This window comes from Anomaloglossus baeobatrachus, chromosome 2 (genome assembly GCF_048569485.1).
Source record: "Anomaloglossus baeobatrachus isolate aAnoBae1 chromosome 2, aAnoBae1.hap1, whole genome shotgun sequence".
Classification (NCBI taxonomy): Eukaryota; Metazoa; Chordata; class Amphibia; order Anura; family Aromobatidae; genus Anomaloglossus; species Anomaloglossus baeobatrachus.
In genome coordinates this window covers 21,724,638-21,748,828 of record NC_134354.1, presented here as the reverse complement: position 1 = coordinate 21,748,828, position 24,191 = coordinate 21,724,638, and the positions used below count along the sequence as shown (strand labels likewise).

Sequence of the window (24,191 nt, the reverse complement as noted above, 5' to 3'; positions counted from 1 at the left end):
GCACAGGGTCCCGATGAGGGGGCACAGGGTCCCGATGAGGGGGCACAGGGTCCTCATGAGGAGGCACAGGATCCTAATGAGGAGGCACAGGATCCTAATGAGGAGGCACAGGGTCCTAATGAGGAGGCACAGGATCCTAATGAGGAGGCACAGGGTCCTAATGAGGAGGCACAGGGTCCCGATGAGGGGGCACAGGGTCCTCATGAGGAGGCACAGAATCCTAATGAGGAGGCACAGGGTCCTAATGTGGAAGCACAGGGTCCTGATGTGGGGGCACAGGGTCATAATGAGAGGACACAGGGTCCTAATGAGGCACAGGACTCTAATGAGGAGGTACAGGATCCTAATGAGGGGGCACAGAATCCTAATGAGGGGGCACAGGGTCCTAATGAGGGGGCACAGGGTCCTGATGAGGAGGCACAAGGTCCTAATGAGGAGGCACAGGATCCTAATGAAGCACAGGGTCCCAATGAGGGGGCACATGGTCCAGATAAGGGGTCACAGGGTCCCAATGAAGGGGAACAGGGTCCTATCCTAAATAGGAGGCACAGGGTCCTAATGAGGAGGCACAGGGTCAGAAAGAAGTCAGTCAGTGGTGGGGAGGGTTATAAAGACCTAATGGATATGGAGGACTACAAAGCAGCAGGTTACTAGTCTTCTAGTGATAACCTCCTGCTGATAAAGTATTGATTTTATCAAAACCACAGTAAGCAGCCCAGTAAGTGACACATCACTGGAATCAGGGTCTCTGCCCCTACATTATCCTGCTCTCAAATTAGGTGCCAAAAAACAGGTGACAGATATCTGGTCTGTATTTATTTAGGAGTCTTATGTGAGGTATATATTTATTTACTTGGGGGTCTCTATTTTAGGGGTCCCATCTGGGATCTTTATTTTTTCGAGGTCCTGGTGTGGGGCGGAGTGTTTAATTAGGGCCTTTATTACTAAGGGGGTCTGATATGAGAAATTGGGTCCAGTCTGTGGTCGTTATTCTTAGGAGACAGGTCCGGGTGGAGTTCCCCTTTAAGTGAACTTTTCCAATAGTAAAACAAATCCATAACTTGTTTTCTTCTCTTCTCCTGGAAGAAGCTGCAGATTTACATAGAAAAAAAAAAACACTGGTGGAGAAATGTATTCAGGGCAGAATTAAATATGCAAATATATGCGTAATGTATGCAGAAATATGCATCAGAGGTGTACAGCTATGCAAATGCTTCCAGACACGACGCCTCTCAGTCAGGAACATGGACGTGGTGGGGAATAGACAGGGATGAGGAGGATGATGATGATGGGCACCTCCTGCCCAATAAACAAGTCCTACAGTAACGGTATGGTGGGCACCCAGCTTTCCCTGACTCCTGAGCAGCAGATCGGAGCCTCGTGTCCCCCACTTATTCTTCCACTATAGAGTAGGAAAATGCATAAAGGGCAATCACCCAATATAATCTTATCACAGGAGTGATAATGTGAATAAAACAAATATAAAAAATATATAAATATTTATAAATCTACCGCCATATGATGCTGATTTTCTTACCGTGTCCTTGTTTAATTCCATACAATACACCCGACGCTCAGTGTGACCTCATTATAAAGGAGATAACTGATTGCACGGACTGAGGTCGCAGTGATTGCTGCACGATATCACCAGACACATAACAGGACACATCACTCCTCTGCACTCGCAGCGTCTATTTATGTCTAATAATGCTTCATCCAGCAGCTGAGACCCCAACAGACCCCAAATCAGCTCCGACAGCCCAATGTGGACACAACACGAGCTCTGATAGGGCTGACAACTCCTGCATTACTGATAGTAACGCCAGAGATGGAAAAAGTACTGCTATATGTAAGTGGGTAAGAACAGTAATAATAATACTGCCGCTATGTACAAGAATATAACTACTATAATACTGCTCCTATGTACAAGAATATAGCTACTATAATACTGCCCCCTATGTATAAGAATATAACTACTATAATACTGCCCCTATGTACAGGAATATAACTACTATAATACTGCCCCCTATGTACAAGAATATAACTACTATAATACTGCCCCTATGTACTTGAATATAACTACTATAATACTGCCCCCTATGTACAAGAATATAACTACTATAATACTGCCCCTATATACAAGAATATAACTACTATAATACTGCCCCTATATACAAGAATATAACTACTATAATACTGCCCCTATATACAAGAATATAACTACTATAATACTGCCCCTATGTACAAGAATATTACTACTATAATACTACCCCTATGTACAAGAATATAACTGCTATAATACTACCCCTATATACAAGAATATAACTACTATAATACTGCCCCTATATACAAGAATATAACTACTATAATACTGCCCCTATATACAAGAATATAACTACTATAATACTGCCCCTATATACAAGAATATAACTACTATAATACTGCCCCTATATACAAGAATATAACTACTATAATACTGCCCCTATGTACAAGAATATTACTACTATAATACTACCCCTATGTACAAGAATAAAACTACTATAATACTGCTCCTATGTACAAGAATATAACTACTATAATACTGCCCCACTATGTACAAGAATATAACTACTATAATACTGCCCCCTATATACAAGAATATATCTACTATAATACAGCCCCCTATGTACAAGAATATAACTACTATAATACTGCCACCTATGTACAAGAATATAACTACTATAATACTGCCCACTATGTACAAGAATATAACTACTATAATACTGCCCCCTATATACAAGAATATATCTACTATAATACAGCCCCCCTATGTACAAGAATATAGCTACTATAATACTGCCCCTATGTACAAGAATATAACTACTATCATACTGCCCCCTATATACAAGAATATAACTACTATAATACTGCCCCCTATGTACAAGAATATAACTGCTATAATACTGCCCCCTATGTACAAGAGTATAACTACTATAATACTGCCCCCTATGTACAAGACTATAACTACTATAATACTGCCCCCTATGTCCAAGAATATAACTACTATAATACTGCCCCCTATGTACAAGACTATAACTACTATAATACTGCCCCCTATGTACAAGACTATAACTACTATAATACTGCCCCCTATGTACAAGAATATACCTACTATAATACTGCCCCCCTATGTACAAGACTATAACTACTATAATACTGCCCCCTATGTACAAGAATATAACTACTATAATACTGCCCCCATGTACAAGAATATAACTACTATAATGCTGCCTCCTATGTACAAGAATATAACTACTATAATACTGCCTCCTATGTACAAGAATATAACTACTATAATACTGCCCCCTATGTACAAGAATATAACTACTATAATACTGCTCCCTATGTACAAGAATATAACTACTATAATACTGGCCCTATGTACAAGAATATAACCACTATAATACTGCTCCTATATACAAGAATATAACTACTATAATACTGCTCCTATGTACAAGAATATAACTACTATACTACTGCTCCTATGTACAAGAATATAACTACTATAATACTGCCCCTATGTGCAAGAATATAACTACTATAATACTGCTCCTATGTACAAGAATATAACTACTATAATACTGCCCCTATGTACAAGAATATAACTACTATAATACTGCCCCTATGTACAAGAATATAACTACTATAATACTGCCACCTATGTACAAGAATATAACTACTATCATACTGCCCCTATGTACAAGAATATAACTACTATCATACTGCCCCCTATATACAAGAATATAACTACTATAATACTGCCCCCTATGTACAAGAATATAACTGCTATAATACTGCCCCTATGTACAAGAGTATAACTACTATAATACTGCCCCCTATGTACAAGACTATAACTACTATAATACTGCCCCCTATGTCCAAGAATATAACTACTATAATACTGCCCCCTATGTACAAGACTATAACTACTATAATACTGCCCCCTATGTACAAGACTATAACTACTATAATACTGCCCCCTATGTACAAGAATATACCTACTATAATACTGCCCCCCTATGTACAAGACTATAACTACTATAATACTGCCCCCTATGTACAAGAATATAACTACTATAATACTGCCCCCTATGTACAAGAATATAACTACTATAATACTGCCACCTATGTACAAGAATATAACTACTATAATACTGCCCACTATGTACAAGAATATAACTACTATAATACTGCCCCCTATATACAAGAATATATCTACTATAATACAGCCCCCTATGTACAAGAATATAGCTACTATAATGCTGCCCCTATGTACAAGAATATAACTACTATCATACTGCCCCCTATATACAAGAATATAACTACTATAATACTGCCCCCTATGTACAAGAATATAACTGCTATAATACTGCCCCCTATGTACAAGAGTATAACTACTATAATACTGCCCCCTATGTACAAGACTATAACTACTATAATACTGCCCCCTATGTCCAAGAATATAACTACTATAATACTGCCCCCTATGTACAAGACTATAACTACTATAATACTGCCCCCTATGTACAAGACTATAACTACTATAATACTGCCCCCTATGTACAAGAATATACCTACTATAATACTGCCCCCCTATGTACAAGACTATAACTACTATAATACTGCCCCCTATGTACAAGAATATAACTACTATAATACTGCCCCCATGTACAAGAATATAACTACTATAATGCTGCCTCCTATGTACAAGAATATAACTACTATAATACTGCCTCCTATGTACAAGAATATAACTACTATAATACTGCCCCCTATGTACAAGAATATAACTACTATAATACTGCTCCCTATGTACAAGAATATAACTACTATAATACTGGCCCTATGTACAAGAATATAACCACTATAATACTGCTCCTATATACAAGAATATAACTACTATAATACTGCCCCCCAAGTACAAGAATATAACTACTATACTACTGCTCCTATGTACAAGAATATAACTACTATAATACTGCCCCTATGTGCAAGAATATAACTACTATAATACTGCTCCTATGTACAAGAATATAACTACTATAATACTGCCCCTATGTACAAGAATATAACTACTATAATACTGCCCCTATGTACAAGAATATAACTACTATAATACTGCCACCTATGTACAAGAATATAACTACTATCATACTGCCCCTATGTACAAGAATATAACTACTATCATACTGCCCCCTATATACAAGAATATAACTACTATAATACTGCCCCCTATGTACAAGAATATAACTGCTATAATACTGCCCCTATGTACAAGAGTATAACTACTATAATACTGCCCCCTATGTACAAGACTATAACTACTATAATACTGCCCCCTATGTCCAAGAATATAACTACTATAATACTGCCCCCTATGTACAAGACTATAACTACTATAATACTGCCCCCTATGTACAAGACTATAACTACTATAATACTGCCCCCTATGTACAAGAATATACCTACTATAATACTGCCCCCCTATGTACAAGACTATAACTACTATAATACTGCCCCCTATGTACAAGAATATAACTACTATAATACTGCCCCCTATGTACAAGAATATAACTACTATAATGCTGCCTCCTATGTACAAGAATATAACTACTATAATACTGCCTCCTATGTACAAGAATATAACTACTATAATACTGCCCCCTATGTACAAGAATATAACTACTATAATACTGCTCCCTATGTACAAGAATATAACTACTATAATACTGGCCCTATGTACAAGAATATAACTACTATAATACTGCCCCCCAAGTACAAGAATATAACTACTATAATACTGCCCATATGTACAAGAATATAACTACTATAATACTGCCCCTATGTGCAAGAATATAACTACTATAATACTGCTCCTATGTACAAGAATATAACTACTATAATACTGCCCCTATGTACAAGAATATAACTACTATAATACTGCCCCTATGTACAAGAATATAACTACTATAATACTACCCCTATGTACAGGAATATAACTACTATAATACTGCCCCTATGTACAGGAATATAACTACTATAATACTGCCCCTATGTACAAGAATATAACTACTATAATACTGCCTCCTATGTACAAGAATATAACTACTATAATACTGCCTCCTATGTACAAGAATAGAACTACTATAATACTGCCTCCTATGTACAAGAATATAACTACTATAATACTGCCCCCTATGTACAAGAATATAACTACTATAATACTGCCACCTATGTACAAGAATATAACTACTATAATACTGCCTCCTATGTACAAGAATATAACTACTATAATACTGCCACCTATGTACAAGAATATAACTACTATAATACTGCCCCTATGTACAAGAATATAACTACTATCATACTGCCCCCTATATACAAGAATATAACTACTATAATACTGCCCCCTATGTACAAGAATATAACTGCTATAATACTGCCCCCTATGTACAAGACTATAACTACTATAATACTGCCCCCTATGTCCAAGAATATAACTACTATAATACTGCCCCCTATGTACAAGACTATAACTACTATAATACTGCCCCCTATGTACAAGAATATAACTACTATAATACTGCCCCCTATGTACAAGAATATAACTACTATAATACTGCCCCTATGTACAAGAATATGACTACTATAATACTGCCCCTATGTACAAGACTATAACTACTATAATACTGCCCCCTATGTACAAGAATATACCTACTATAATACTGCCCCCCTATGTACAAGACTATAACTACTATAATACTGCCCCCTATGTACAAGAATATAACTACTATAATACTGCCCCCTATGTACAAGAATATAACTACTATAATGCTGCCTCCTATGTACAAGAATATAACTACTATAATACTGCCTCCTATGTACAAGAATATAACTACTATAATACTGCCCCCTATGTACAAGAATATAACTACTATAATACTGCTCCCTATGTACAAGAATATAACTACTATAATACTGGCCCTATGTACAAGAATATAACTACTATAATACTGCCACCCAAGTACAAGAATATAACTACTATAATACTGCCCCTATGTACAAGAATATAACTACTATAATACTGCCCCTATGTGCAAGAATATAACTACTATAATACTGCTCCTATGTACAAGAATATAACTACTATAATACTGCCCCTATGTACAAGAATATAGCTACTATAATACTGCCTCCTATGTACAAGAATATAACTACTATAATACTGCCTCCTATGTACAAGAATATAACTACTATAATACTGCCCCTATGTACAGGAATATAACTACTATAATACTGCCCCTATGCACAAGAATATAACTACTATAATACTGTCCCTATGTACAGGAATATAACTACTATAATACTGCCTCCTATGTAGAAGAATATAACTACTATAATACTGCCTCCTATGTACAAGAATATAACTACTATGATACTGCCTCCTATGTACAAGAATATAACTACTATAATACTGCCTCCTATGTACAAGAATATAACTACTATAATACTGCCTCCTATGTACAAGAATATAACTACTATAATACTGCCCCTATGTACAGGAATATAACTACTATAATACTGCCCCTATGTACAAGAATATAACTACTATAATACTGCCCCTATGTACAAGAATATAACTACTATAATACTGCTCCTATGTACAGGAATATAACTACTATAATACTGCCCCTATGTACAAGAATATAACTACTAATATTCCTGTACATAGGGGCAGTATTATAGTAGTTATATTCTTGTACATAGGAGGCAGTATTAAACTACTATAATACTGCTCCTATGTACAGGAATAATACTACTATAATACTGCTCCTATGTACAAGAATATAACTACTATAATACTGCCCCTATGTACAAGAATATAACTACTATAATACTGCTCCTATGTACAAGAATATATCTACTATAATACTGACCCTATGTACAGGAATAATACTACTATAATACTGCCTCTATGTACAAGAATATAACTACTATAATACTGCCCCTATGTACAAGAATATAACTACTATAATACTGCCCCTATGTACAAGAATATAACTACTATAATACTGCCCCTATGTACAGGAATATAACTACTATAATACTGCCTCCTATGTAGAAGAATATAACTACTATAATACTGCTGCTATGTACAAGAATATAACTACTATAATACTGCTCCCTATGTACAAGAATATAACTACTATAATACTGCTCCTATATACAAGAATATAACTACTATAATACTGCCCCTATGTACAAGAATATAACTACTATAATACTGCCCCTATGTACAAGATTATAACTACTATAATACTGCCCCTATGTACAAGAATATAACTACTATAATACTGCCCCTATGTACAAGAATATAACTACTATAATACTGCTCCTATGTACAAGAATATATCTACTATAATACTGACCCTATGTACAGGAATAATACTACTATAATACTGCCTCTATGTACAAGAATATAACTACTATAATACTGCCCCTATGTACAAGAATATAACTACTATAATACTGCCCCTATGTACAAGAATATAACTACTATAATACTGCCCCTATGTACAGGAATATAACTACTATAATACTGCCTCCTATGTAGAAGAATATAACTACTATAATACTGCTGCTATGTACAAGAATATAACTACTATAATACTGCTCCCTATGTACAAGAATATAACTACTATAATACTGCTCCTATATACAAGAATATAACTACTATAATACTGCCCCTATGTACAAGAATATAACTACTATAATACTGCCCCTATGTACAAGATTATAACTACTATAATACTGCCCCTATGTACAGGAATATAACTACTATAATACTGCCTCCTATGTAGAAGAATATAACTACTATAATACTGCTCCTATGTACAAGAATATAACTATTATAATACTGCTCCTATGTACAAGAATATAACTATTATAATACTGCTCCTATGTACAAGAATTTAACTACTATAATACTGCTCCTATGTACAAGAATATAACTATTATAATACAGCTCCTATGTACAAGAATATAACTATTATAATACAGCTCCTATGTACAAGAATATAACTATTATAATACAGCTCCTATGTACAAGAATATAACTATTATAATACTGCTCCTATGTACAAGAATATAACTATTATAATACAGCTCCTATGTACAAGAATTTAACTACTATAATACTGCTCCTATGTACAAGAATATAACTGCTATAATACTGCCCCTATGTACAAGAATATAACTATTATAATACTGCTCCTATGTACAAGAATTTAACTACTATAATACTGCTCCTATGTACAAGAATATAACTACTATAATACTGCCTCCTATGTACAAGAATATAACTACTATAATACTGCCTCCTATGTACAAGAATATAACTACTATAATACTGCTCCTATGTACAAGAATATAACTACTATAATACTGCCCCTATGTACAAGAATATAACTACTATAATACTGCTTCATATGAGCGGGATTGTCCACTTGTTTGCCCCTATTGTATATTCTATTTTGGGGACCGTCTGACCCTCCAGAGCTGCTCGTCCTCCTGTTCTTCTCTTGCCATTGTCCGGGTGGGTATAGCGGACATGTTGTCTGCCCCTTCCCCTCCTCCCTGTGGTCTCCAGCCCTGGCATTCCTTGTGAGGACAGATATCAGCAGCCAATGCAGTCCTGCTACTAATTTTAGAAGTCCCAGTAGAGCTTGGAGTGAGTCGGTCCCGGCCCTTCTTGTGTGATCCGGTAGATCTCCTCGAGGGTCTCCACAGGAGCTCAGGTGAATGTTCTTCTCTCATGTTCTGCTCATGTTATTGATTGCCGCCTCGGGCTCTGAGGTTCCGGCTCCGGAGGGCATGCGGATTGTAATGCTGTTTCATCGGGGCCTTGTCTCCGTCCTTCTCTCGGTTAGCCCTCGGCTGACCACCTGTCTCCGGCTCTCAGAGACCTGTCACGTCCAGCTGCTCGGCTCGTCACCGGCTCGGCTTCCCCAGTCTGGAGCTCAGTCCTAAATTCGGTTGATATCGTCCTTATATTTTACGAGGTTGGCATGATGCCCTTGCCCACTATTTTGTGTTGGTGCCCAGTTATAGTAGAAGCTCTTATAGCAATTAGTAATGTAACGCTGTACACTTGGCCATAATGTAGCCCATTGGTGCAAGTTTGGCGACTTTTTTGGCACTGTTCGGGTGTAACACAGACTGAGTGTATTAGGACTGAAGTGGGCCGAATCACTGGAGGGGGCCTTGTGTGGTTGCATGGGTTAATAATAATATTAATAATAATATGTATTTATATAGCGCCAACATATTCCACAGCACTGTACAATTCGGAGGGGATATGTACAAACAATATGAGAAGTTAAGAGTAAAACTGTGGGTATTGTGAATTCATCTAATTCTCCTGGGCAGCGCATTCCAGAGAATTGGTGCAGCTTGTGAGAAGTCTTAGATCCAGGAGTTGTAGGTTCAGATTTTAGAGGATGTCAATCTTAGGTCATTAGCAAAGTTGAGGTCACGGGTACGGTGATAGACAGAGATGAGGGAGGAGATTAGGGTGGTGCAGAACTGTGGAGAGTACGGGTAGGGTGCTAGACAGAGATAAGGGAGGAGATGTATGGCGGTACAGAACTGTGGAGAGGACGGGTAGGTGATAGATGGAGATGAGGGAGGAGATGTAGGGCGGTACAGAACTGTGGAGAGGACGGGTAGGTGATAGATGGAGATGAGGGAGGAGATGTAGGGTTGTGCAGAATTGTGGAGAGGATGGATAGGGTGATAGACAGAGATGAGGGAGGAGATGTAGGGCGGTGCAGAACTGTGGAGAGGACGGGTAGGTGATAGACAGATGAGGGAGGAGATATAGGGTGGTGCAGAACTGTGGAGAGGACGGGTAGGTGATAGACAGAGATGAGGGAGGAGATGTAGGGCGGTGAAGAACTGTGGAGAGGACGGGTAGGTGATAGACAGAGATGAGGGAGGAGATGTAGGGCGGTGCAGGACTGTGGAGAGGACGGGTAGGTGATAGACAGAGATGAGGGAGGAGATGTAGGGCGGTGCAGAACTGTGGAGAGGACGGGTAGGTGATAGACAGAGATGGGGGAGGAGATGTACGGCGGTGCGGAACTGTGGAGAACTTTGTGAATGACACTGATACATTTATATTGGACTCTGTAGCAGATGGTCAACCAGTGCAATGACTGGCACAGGGTGGAGGCACCTGTGTAGTGGCTGGAGAGGAATATGATCCTGACTGCTGCATTCAGGATGAATTGTGGAGTAAAGAGTTGAGTAAGAGGGAAACCGATTAGTAGAGAATTACAGTAATCCAGGTGAGAATGAATAAGAGCGACTGTAAGTGTTTTTGCAGTCAAAGGGAAGAAAAGGTCGGCTCCTGGGGATGTTTTTGAGGTGGAGGTGACACAAGTGAGCGAGTAGGGCGTGACCAGGAGATCGGAGTTACATATAAGATATAACCACAGGGCAGCGAGCGTGCTGCTGGGGAGTAATGGTAGAGCCACACACGGAAATGGTTATGAAGGTTAGGAGAGGGAGGAAACACAAGGAGTTCAGCTCTGGAGAGATTTAGATAGAGGGAGGACATGATGTTGGAGACAGCTGACAGACCATGACTGGAATTTTGTAAAAATGAAGGGGTGATGTCAGGGGACGATGTGTATAATTGGTGTCATCAGCATAGAGATGATAGTGGAACCCCTGCTGATGGTTTCCAATAGGGCCTGTGTATAGAGAGATGAGGAGGAGGCCTATGGCTGAGCCTTGAGGAACTCCAACAGTAGGAGGAGGGGGCCTAGGACTGAACCTTGAAAAACCCCAGACAGTAAGAGGAGGGGGCCTAGGACCGAATCCTGAGGAATCCTGACAGTAAGAGGAGGGGGCCTAGGACTGAACCTTGAAAAACCCCAGACAGTAAGAGGAGGGGGCCTAGGACCAAATCCTGAGGAATCCTGACAGTAAGAGGAGGGGGCCTAGGACCGAATCCTGAGGAATCCTGACAGTAAGAGGAGGGGGCCTAGGACCGAATCCTGAGGAATCCTGACAGTAAGAGGAGGGGGCCTAGGACCGAATCCTGAGGAATCCTGACAGTAAGAGGAGGGGGCCTAGGACTGAACCTTGAAAAACCCCAGACAGTAAGAGGAGGGGGCCTAGGACCGAATCCTGAGGAATCCTGACAGTAAGAGGAGGGGGCCTAGGACCGAATCCTGAGGAATCCTGACAGTAAGAGGAGGGGGCCTAGGATCGAATCCTGAGGAATCCTTACAGTAAGAGGAGGGGGCCTAGGACCGAATCCTGAGGAATCCTTACAGTAAGAGGAGGGGGCCTAGGACCGAATCCTGAGGAATCCTGACAGTAAGAGGAGGGGGCCTAGGACCGAATCCTGAGGAATCCTGACAGTAAGAGGAGGGGGCCTAGGACCGAATCCTGAGGAATCCTTACAGTAAGAGGAGGGGGCCTAGGACCGAATCCTGAGGAATCCTGACAGTAAGAGGAGGGGGCCTAGGACCGAATCCTGAGGAATCCTGACAGTAAGAGGAGGGGGCCTAGGACCGAATCCTGAGGAATCCTGACAGTAAGAGGAGGGGGCCTAGGACCGAATCCTGAGGAATCCTGACAGTAAGAGGAGGGGGCCTAGGACCGAATCCTGAGGAATCCTGACAGTAAGAGGAGGGGGCCTAGGACCGAATCCTGAGGAATCCTTACAGTAAGAGGAGGGGGCCTAGGACCGAATCCTGAGGAATCCTGACAGTAAGAGGAGGGGGCCTAGGACCGAATCCTGAGGAATCCTGACAGTAAGAGGAGGGGGCCTAGGACTGAATCCTGAGGAATCCTGACAGTAAGAGGAGGGGGCCTAGGACCGAATCCTGAGGAATCCTGACAGTAAGAGGAGGGGGCCTAGGACCGAATCCTGAGGAATCCTGACAGTAAGAGGAGGGGGCCTAGGACCGAATCCTGAGGAATCCTGACAGTAAGAGGAGGGGGCCTAGGACCGAATCCTGAGGAATCCTGACAGTAAGAGGAGGGGGCCTAGGACCGAATCCTGAGGAATCCTGACAGTAAGAGGAGGGGGCCTAGGACCGAATCCTGAGGAATCCTGACAGTAAGAGGAGGGGGCCTAGGACCGAATCCTGAGGAATCCTTACAGTAAGAGGAGGGGGCCTAGGACCGAATCCTGAGGAATCCTGACAGTAAGAGGAGGGGGCCTAGGACCGAATCCTGAGGAATCCTGACAGTAAGAGGAGGGGGCCTAGGACCGAATCCTGAGGAATCCTGACAGTAAGAGGAGGGGACCTAGGACCGAATCCTGAGGAATCCTGACAGTAAGAGGAGGGGGCCTAGGACCGAATCCTGAGGAATCCTGACAGTAAGAGGAGGGGGCCTAGGACCGAATCCTGAGGAATCCTGACAGTAAGAGGAGGGGGCCTAGGACCGAATCCTGAGGAATCCTGACAGTAAGAGGAGGGAGCCTAGGACCGAATCCTGAGGAATCCTGACAGTAAGAGGAGGGGGCCTAGGACCGAATCCTGAGGAATCTTTACAGTAAGAGGAGGGAGCCTAGGACCGAATCCTGAGGAATCCTGACAGTAAGAGGAGGGGGCCTAGGACCGAATCCTGAGGAATCCTGACAGTAAGAGGAGGGGGCCTAGGACCGAATCCTGAGGAATCCTGACAGTAAGAGGAGGGGGCCTAGGACCAAATCCTGAGGAATCCTGACAGTAAGAGGAGGGGGCCTAGGACCAAATCCTGAGGAATCCAGACAGTAAGAGGAGGGAGCCTAGGACCGAATCCTGAGGAATCCAGACAGTAAGAGTAAGGGGCCTAGACCTGAGTCTAGGCAGTAAGAAAAGGGGGCCTAGGACTGAACTCTGTGGAACCCGATCAGTAAGAACAGGGGGCCCAGACCTAAATCCAGACAATAAGAAGAGGGAGCCTAGGACTGAACCCTGTGGAACCCCGGCAGTAAGAGGGGGGGCCTATACCTGAATCCAGGTAGTAAGAGGAGGGGGCCTTGGACTGAACCCTGAGGAATCCCGACAATAAGAGGAGGAAGCCTAGAAGTGAGCTATGAGGAACCCTGATAGTAAGAGGAGGGGGTCTAAGACTGAGCTCTGAGGAACCCCAACAGTAAAAGGAGAAGGAGAGTTTGTACCAATTGTAAGTGCACCCTTGGTACTTAGCCTTATTGGTCCCACCTGCTTTGATCCTGGGTGGTATCAATCTGTTCAGGTTACTCCACCCCAAAGAAGCAGCCTTGTTAGCATCATTAAAGGGGTTGTCCATTATTAAAAAAAAAAAACCATAGCTGCCTTCTTTCAAAAACAATGCCCCGCTGTCTACAGGTTGTGTGATATTGACTGTGGTCCATGGAGCTGATGTAGCATGTAGCACCCGCGGGACCCCTGTTAAACGTTACTCGTCGCCGGGCCGGTGATGTCGGGTCCGGTATATCACGGGGGACCCTGCCCGGCTTCGTGGCCCCGAGATGTACAATATCAGGAGATAGGACGGATGGGGGATCTGGGTAGTAGTTGGGAGTTGTCTCGTGATGCCACCTGCGGTATGCGGCCAGGGATTAGCCGCTGCTGCGGTCGCTGTCCTCTGGGGCGGGTGATGTCGCAGCAAGGATAGTTCAGTTTCTCGCAGGTGAAGGTAGGCTCCATGGAGGATGATGGAGGTAGTGGTGGCTGTTGGTGCCGAAGCGCGGGGCGCCGGCAATGAAGGAGACGGACACAGTAGTTGCGGTTCCAGGTCTTTCCTCACTGTCCGTGGGTTGCCCGGGAGGTGCCGGTCTTCGCCGTGTTGGGCTCCAGCTGATCCCGGGTAAGTTAAAGCCACCGGTGCTTGAAAGTGTCCTTTCCTAAGGGATGCCCCGTCAGAAGTGAGGAACCCGGGCTGAGCTTCCTGCTCCAAGCCTCTGGCCCCGTGAAGAAAAGAGAGAAGAAAGTGGTGTTGTGTCGCCAGAACTGAAGTCCCGACTTGACTGAAGATGGTGTAAAGGTTGCTCCTTCTTCTACGCCAAGTTGTGCCCGGCCCCAGGTGGTTGTCCTAGTGACCGGGAAAGTCCCATGCTTCGTGATGGCCACCCTCCCTGCCTACCCTAGTATAGTTCTCAGTGAAAAGGCACCTAAACTGTATGTAATGTGGAAACATCGGTGATTAATCCCCTCCTTACCTGAGATGAATACTGCACCGTAAGTGAGGTGCAGTACCCTGTGGCGACTGAAGCCTCAGGGGTGCCACACTGACATTCAATATCAGGCACACAAACTTTAAACAATGGTGGTGCTGTTTTTGGAAGAAGGTAGCCATGTTTTTATATTCCATCCAGTCCTATCTACCACTTCTGGGGGCACAATCTGCAGGAGATGTAAAGGCGTGAGAGGGGGCCACCTGCCACAATTCCCCCTCTTGTGTCATGTTCATGTTCTGTCTCTAGAAAAGCTCGGTGACAACCGGTATGACCTTATTTACAGTGAGCCGGCTTTTCTAGATGCGTTAGAGGTGGATATTGGTGACAAGGGCTGTAATATTGCATTACTGAGCCGGTCGTGACCTGGAGGGAACACTGGGATCTAAGGTTAGCAGTTTTTTTGCTACGTGTGTGTCGTCGATGACTGGTAACATTGAGACACAGTAATCCCGTACACAGCGAGCCCCGCTCTCAGCCGAGAAGTGGAGACAATTGTGTCCAGTCTAGACAACGCTCTGTGAGCTGCGCACATCAGCAGCTGCTGCGCAAATCTCTCTGATAGTTTTGTTACAATGTATCGGTCTGGAGTGCACAGAGCATTGTCTACACCGGATACATTGTATCCACCTCTCGGCTGCGAGCAGGACAAGATATGAGGGTTACTGACTCTTCTCATCCGCTGGCCACAAACATCTTCAAAATTGTAGAACTTTTTTTATGTATTCATTGATTAAGCTTTATTTATGTAAAATCAGAAACCCTGATTTGATCTCGGGGGGGGATCTGGGATCAGAAGGTCCCACTGCATTGCGGATCGCAGATCCACCATAGTGCCCGCTCGTTGTCTACCCTGAGTTGGAGCTTATTTAATTCTATCTGGTACTGAAGGGATTAAGGTCCATTTCTATCCTGCAGTGATCTAACTGATAGTGGTAACCTCAGCTGCAGCCAATCTGTTCTTCTATAAATATCTGCTCCTCACTCCTCACTATGTCGGCTATAGCTCATACCTATGCTGTCCATGTTGAAAAAGCTTGTCTCTGCATAGCTGTGGTGTTGCTACAGTTGCAACTGTGAAGCTACTGCTGAAGAAACCTTGGAGAACCCATTGTTGTGTCTTTCTCGAGTTTGTCTTACCTCCCTCGTGTTATATTTGCAGTGATGAGACAAGCGTCTCGCTGGCCATCACTAGTCAGCGTGAGTTCAGGGCCAGCGAGGGCCTAGACACGTGATCGGCGACGGGGGGAAGAACCCATAGAGGGACATTAGGGAGCGTAGGGATCAGGCTCAGGTAAGTGTTGATTGTGAATGACCTCGCTCCCCTCTCCTTAGACCCAGGGTTTTCCGTTGTATCCTTTCCCTGGTGTACCCTGTGTGTAATCGACAAAAAGAACCTGTAAATCATAGAATTTGGAGCTGTATTTACGTTGTTTTGTACCTGATACTCAGGAGAGTTCTCCTCTCTAGGTTCCTCTCATCAAATTTTCCATTAACAATCATCATCATGAATCCACTGGGGTATCACCTTTTTTTTTTGTCCATGGTCGGCATTCCCAGTTCTGGACATTTCAGGATGGGCACTCGTCAGGGGACCACCTATTTGTCTCATCATTATAGTCTACAAGGGAGAAGGCTCAGCTAGATTTGCGTGCCATGGGTGCTAAGTATAAACATGCGGCTGATTGTACACATGTGGCTGGTCCGGACCTGTGTGTGGGTGATCAGGTGTGGTTATCGAAAAAAAATCTGAACCCCTCTTCCCTTACCTTCGCCTCCAGTCCTAGTCGATGGGCTATTACAGTTTCAGGTTTCAAAAATTGTTGATTCCCAATTCATTCTCCATTTGTTGCAATATTTGGTTCTGACGAAAGGACTTGAGTACCAGCCTCTGATATCCATGCTGACCACCTGCTTAGGAGTATTCATTATCTTCACCTGGAGAAGCCGGGCTGGGTCCCAAGGGCCCAGAGGCCCCTCTTAGAGAAATGGGTACTGTCACAAGGAGGTTTTTGCAGGCATCGCCGAATGTCATGGAGCGTCAGGATCTGTGAAAACTCCAGATTCTTGCACTCTGCCTGCTGACTTCTCTGATGTCTGTGATCAGTGCAGGGAGACTCAGACGTCGACCCACAGACTTGTAGTTCATAGGCAGGCTAGCAGGATTTAATCTCTGCTGGTCTGCTTGTTAATCTACTTTAGTCACATTCACTCCCCTCCTATATATGTTGGCTGGATACGTCTATTAATGCCAGCTATAGCTTGTCTATCCTGGTCTGGAGAGATAGTTTTATCCAGAGTTACTTGTGGTTGTTGTGCTTTATTATCCCTTGTTGTCCTTTTGTTGCTGCCTTCCTTCTCTTGCTTTTCTCTTTAGTTTCATATTGTTTCTTCATGTGAGTTTGTAGTGTGTCTGAGTTTTTTCTTTTTTTCACTGTCTGTCTAAATCTGTGTTTCCATCTCACTCCTACCCCTTCCTTCCCTGGGTAGGGGGGCAGCAGATTAGATCTGGTCAGGAGCATAGCCAGGCATGGGACTCAGGGATCTCCCCATTAGGGGTAACCCAGAGGCTAGGCACCACCTAGAATCCCCTAGGGTGAGGGACAGTATATGAGCCCCCTGTCCCTCACTGTCCTGCAGTCACATTGTGACATCAGTTGATGGATCCTATTTCCATAGATTCCAATATTAGAAAAAAAACTGGATCCTGCAAAAATCAATTTTTTAGAAACGGCCAAAAACGTTGTTTTTGCGCATGTTTTTTTGCTAATGGATCTGTTCAAATTGATGATTACAGGAAATGTGGATTGGACCTTACTCACATAGCTGCTGTAGGAATTTTAAACATTGTAACAAACCCTCAGCTGTGAGAAATATTAGAAATTTATTTTTTGGGTTTTTTTTTTGCATCTGAATGTAATCAACAATGTTTCAGATAATGGCCAGCAAGCAGAGGTTTTATAATGGCAGAGGATTAAAGCACAAAGGCCGGCACCAATCCCTCATTGCTTCTCCAGTTTTCTGGAGTAATTCGCTATCCTTTGCTGCTTTATGCGACTCCTTATTTATAGATTTTGTGCCCTTTTTTAACTTGTTCTTTTTTAATGCTTGAACTTGACGTTTTTGTTTTAGACAGATTCTTAAATACGAAGCGTTTCTAATGAATTTTTTTTCTTTTTTCGTGCAGTTGATCGCTAACATGCGATTATTTGACTATTTGCCCTAAGAAGTTGCAAAAAGATCAGACATAAAATTGAAAAGAGCTTTTTTTTTTTTAAAAAAAAGTGCAATAAAGTCAGATAACACATGCACTATTTTGATGAAATTGGCACAAAAAAAGTCATCGAATAAAGCAAGATATAAAAATATTAAAAATGTTGAAATGATGAATAGGCCAAAAAGTTACTTAGAAAGTTGTGTCCCCACCCTAAAAAAAAAAAAAATACAGCTGAGGTTTTGGTACAATGTGTCAGTGCAGGTGGAATAATAATTCCCTTGGAATGGCTTTCCAAAGTCTGTCCAAAAAGTCAATAAGTAAAAATGCAAATCTGCCCCCAAGTTAACCCCCCCATGTAGAAGGTGCCAGGAATAAATAACGCTATAATAAAAATAAAAATAATAATAATAATAATAATAAAATACAAAAAAAAGGTAAATAAAAATGCAAAACTGCCCCCGAGTTAAACCCTCCATGTATAAGGTGCCAGGAATAAATACTGCTATAATAAAAATAATAATAATAATAATAATAATAATAATAATAATAATAAAATAAAAAAAAGGTAAACAAAAATGCAAAACTGCCCCCGAGTTAAAACCCCCCAATGTATAAAGTGCCATGGTAAAAATAGTGCTATAATAATAATAATAATGAAAATAATAATAATAATAAATGAATACTAATAATAATAATAACATCAGTACATGAAAATGCAAAACTTGCCCTCAAGGTAAAAAAAACCCCATGTATAAAGCGCCATGGAATAAATAGTACTATAATAATAATAATAATATTAATAATAATAATAATAATTATTAATAAAAAAGTCAGTAAATAAAAATGCAAAACTGCCCCCGAGTTATAACCATCATCAATGATGATGATAATAATTAAAATTCTAACAATAACAATAATAAAATAAATAAGAATAAAAATAATAATAAAAATAAAAATAAAATTATATTATAATAATTATTATAATAATAATAATAATAATAATAAGTCAGTAAATAAAGATGCAAAACTGCCCCCAGTTAAACCCCCCCATGTATAAAAGTGCCATTGAATAAATGGCGCTATAATTAAAATAATAATAATAATAAAAAAAAATAATAATAATTAAATAATACTGGAGTCTGTGAAGGAATTGCTATTTAAGCAACTACTTGCAGTGGGGAAAAAAAGTATTTAGTCAGCCCCCAATTGTGCAAGTTCTCCTCCTTATAAAGATGAGGCCGGCCTGTAATTGACATCATAGGCAGGACTGTATTTTGCCTTCGTGCTGCCCTAGGCACTTTAAGTGGTCGCGCCCCTTAGTGACAACGTAAAACTATGAGTTTTCGCACACGACATCTGTTTAAGGCAGATCTACTCTGTAAAACACATGAAAAAGTATCAATGAGAAATGAAGGGCACTAACCCCCCCTCCCCCAATGGGGATCACCACAGGCACATCAAAACATAGCATGAGTATAAAATATTCCCACCACACCGTCCCCACTTATATACTGTGACTGTCACACTGCCCCTAATAAACTATACACTGCCCTCCCTTATAAATTATACCCACCACACCTTCCTCAATTATGAAATATGATCTGTACATTGACCTCACATCATGCTGCCCCCTCCTCACAATGTCCCATGCATGCTGCCCCCTCCTCACAGTGTCCCATGCATGCTGCCCCCTCCTCACAATGTCACATGCATGCTGCCCCCTCCTCACAATGTCCCATGCATGCTGCCCCCTCCTTACAATGTCCCATCCATGCTGCCCCCTCCTCACAATGTCCCATGCATGCTGCCCCCTCCTCACAATGTCCCAGGCGTGCTGCCCCCTCCTCACAGTGTCCCATGCATGCTGCCCCCTCCTCACAATGTCCCATGCATGCTGCCCCCTCCTCACAATGTCCCATCCATGCCCAGCATCAACCTCTCTCCCCCCAGCCTCCCCCAGCATCAGCCTCTCTGCCCCCAGCATCAGCCTCTCTACCCCAGCATCAGCCTCTCTGCCCCCAGCATCAGCCTCTCTGCCCCCAGCATCAGCCTCTTTCCCCCCAGCCTCCTCCAGTATCAGCCTCCCAAGCATTAGCCTCTCTACCCCCAGCCTCCCCCAGCATCAGCCTCACTGCCCCCAGCCTCCCCCAGCATCAGCCTCTCTGCCCCCAGCATCCCCCAGCATCAGCCTCTCTGCCCCCAGCATCAGTCTCTCTGCCCCCCAGCAATCAGCCTCTCTGCCCCAGCATCAGTCTCTCTGCCCCCAGCATCAGCCTCTTTCCCCCCAGCCTCCCCCAGCATCAGCCTCTCTCCCCCCAGCCTCCCCCAGCATCAGCCTCTCTGCCCCCAGCCTCCCCCAGCATCAGCCTCTCTGCCCCCAGCCTCCCCCAGCATCAGGCTCTCTGCCCCCCAGCAATCAGCCTCTCTGCCCCCCCAGCAATCAGCCTCTGTGCCCTCCAGCAATCAGTCTCTCTGCCCCCCAGCAATCATCCTCTCTGCCCCCCAGAAATTAGCCTCTCTTCCCCCAAGCCTCCCCCAGCATCAGCCTCTCTCTCCCCGGCCTCCTCCAGTATCAGCCTCCTTCCCCCAATATCAGCCTCCCCCCCCCCCCACCGCATGCGCAGATTTCTGGTCTGCATTAAGCCGGTTTCACACATCCGGCTTTTTGCCGTTTTTCCGGATGCGGCGCTCTCCCGTACAGTTAATACAGTACAATGACAGCGCTGTAACTTCCGGGTCACATGCGCTGGTCACATGACAGCATGTGACCGGCGCTTGTTGCGCTGTCACTGTACTGTATTAACTGTACGGGAGAGCGCCGCATCCGGAAAAACGGCAAAAAGCCGGATGTGTGAAACCGGCCTTAGAGACACCCCCACACTCCTTATGAATCTTCAGCTCTGCGAGCACTTACCTGTTCCAGTGCCCGCCGCCATCTTCCTGGCTCACGTGAGTGTCCTCTTCTGACACCGGCTTCCATCGCGTCATCCTCCGCGGCGTCCTGCTGTGAGCTCTGCATGTGATGTCCACACAGCATTGGACGCAGCACAGAGGAAGAAGCTGATTGGCGCGCACCTGTGACCCCGGAAGTGCAGGCGCCAGCGGGGTCAAGCAGCTCCCTGTGCCCGGCGGCCGCAGTTTGTTTGCATCTTAATTGATGCGGACCCAAATAAATGGAGGTGCGCCTCTCCCCCCCTCCCCCACCGAAAACACAGCGGATTTAATCGACTGTCTAACGGAGGAGAGGATGTGTTAAAAAAAATTATTATTTTTTTGCTGCCAGAAGGTGCCGCCCCCCGCAACCTGCCACCCCAGGCACCGGACCACGGGTGCCTAGTGGTAAATATGGCCCTGATCATAGTTGAACACAACTATGAGAGACAAAATGAGAAAACAAATCCAGAAAATCACCGCGTCTGATTTGGAAGATTTTTTTTTGCAAATTATGGTGGAAAATAAGTATTTGGTCAATAACAAAACTTCATCTCAATATTTTGTTCTATATCCTTTGTTGGCAATGTGAGACTGTGACCGGGCTGGTCCATGACGGCCGGTACGTCTCGCCCCGGTTGTGCTCCCTCCATGTATAGTAAGCAACTCCACTCCAGGGTTAATCCTGTTTCCCTACAGGCTGAAAGGAGGGTTAAAAGGAAACAGGAACATGGGCGTGGGCTTTTAGTGTGTGAGGGAGTGAACACAACTCCCTGAGTCTCTGCCGGAGAAACAAGTGTGTACTGTATTGGACTTTTTGGTTTGTGCAATAAACCGTGTGCTGTGACCCTTGGTGCCTGGATCCCGTGTCTTCTGCCGCGCAGCCGACCACGCTACCTCACATATGGTGGAGAATGCGGGCATGCCAGCCCGGTGAGGTGTAGCTTCCATTCCTGGTGACCCGGTGGCACATGTCCTGGATTCAAGCGGCTATACTACAGCCCAAACCCGGCGACGCCATGGAGGACATACTAAAGCAGCTGGTTCAGGCCAATGCACGTCAGCAGCAAGCCTTGCAATTGCAGGAACAAAGGCACCAAGAACAGATGGTTCTACTGGCCAAGTCGATCCGTGCCGGACTGGCAGCAACAACCCCGGGACCGGGTGACGACGGCAGCGTCCGGAAAACGGTGAGACAAGCGTTGCAAAAGATGACCCCGGGGGATGACGTGGAAGCGTTCCTGGCGGTGTTTGAGCGGGTGGCCGAGCGGGAAAAGCTGCCGACCGCCCAGTGGGCTGAGGTATTGTCACCCTATCTGACGGGGGAGCCCCAAAAAGCGTACCTGGACCTCTGTACCGAGGACGCCATAGACTATGCGACCCTGAAAGCCGAAATACTTGCTCGGTTGGGGGTGAATACCTATGTACGGGCTCAGCGGGTAAATCAGTGGTTCTATGAGGAAGTCAAACCCGTACGCTCCCAGGCCTATGACTTGTTGCATCTGGTAAAGAAGTAGTTGCAGCCTGACATTCTGAGCCCGGCGCAAATGGTGGAAAGGGTAGTGGTTGATCGCTTTGTGCGCACTTTACCCGTCACCATTCAACGGTGGGTAGGACAGGGCGACCCAAGTACCCTGGACCAATTAGTGTGCCTGGTGGAGCGGCATGTGGCTACGCAGGACTTGATACGGGACACTGAGACTTTGCGTGCCGCCCGTCGGTCCGGCCCCTCTAAGCCTCGGGCCAAGGACCCACCGCTGACACCGGTGCAGGAGGCCGCTACCGTCCCTTCTGAGGCTGCGCCCGCCGTCCCTGAGGTCCGGAAGGCCATGTACCCTAAACGACAACTCGTCAAGGGGGTATCCTTCCCTATTAGATGTTGGCGGTGCCAGCGGGTGGGACATATGGAAGCTCAGTGTCCACTCACCATGGAGCCCATGGATTGTGGGGTTACCCGGCGGGGTTCAATGTATGCTCAGGCGGTGTATACCGCGGACCTTGTCTCCCCGGAGACTGAGCCCCACTTGTGCCAAATACAGGTGAATGGACGTCCGGTTACAGGCTTGTTGGATTCCGGAAGCTTAGTGACCCTTGTGCGATCAACCCTAAGGGCTAACATAAAGGCCACAGGACGTACCGTGGGGGTGGTTTGCATACATGGGGACCGCCGAGACTATCCCACGGGGGTCGTCACCATCACAGCACCCTGCGGGCAGGTGCAACATGAGGTGGGACTTATGAACTCTCTTCCCTATGACGTGATCCTAGGAAGGGATCTGCCGTATTTTTGGACTCTATGGAAGGGGCCTCCTAAGTCCCTTCAGGTATTGGACAGTCCAGGACCTGAGCCCGACAATCCCGAGTCAGGGACGCCTGCTGTAGGGGTCCCCATGATAGGGACAGAATGTGAACCCGATAGGTCGCCCCTAGAGGTATTGGCAGGAGAGGCTGAGATGGTCGAGCCCATCCCGGAGTTGGAGGCGTCCCCGGATACGTTTGGGACAGCCCAACTCCAGGACCCTACATTAATACATGCCCGGAGTCGGGTGACAGTGGTTGACGGGGTGGCACAGCTGCCCGGTGCCCAGGTAAGGTACCCCCATTTCGCTCTTAAGCAGGATTTACTCTACCGGGTAGATGAAATACGGGGCGTGGGGGTAGAGCAGTTGGTGGTGCCCCAGCCGTATCGCCGGTGGGTCCTCGACTTGGCTCATAAACACCTGATGAGTGGCCACCTAGGGGTCAAGAAAACGCAGGAGCGAATATTGCAAAGGTTCTATT

The 24,191-nt window shown here is 44.1% G+C and overlaps 1 protein-coding gene across 1 annotated transcript in view; it reads left to right on the top strand.

Annotated features, from left to right (window-relative positions):
* Positions 1 to 9,730: 9,730 nt before the first annotated feature.
* Positions 9,731 to 24,191, top strand: part of STYXL2 (serine/threonine/tyrosine interacting like 2) — a 93,808-nt gene continuing 79,347 nt past the window's right edge. Inside the window, exon 1 of the mRNA XM_075334914.1 lies at positions 9,731 to 9,836. The gene's annotated coding sequence lies outside the window, so the exon portion shown is untranslated. The remainder of the gene's footprint in view (positions 9,837 to 24,191) is intronic.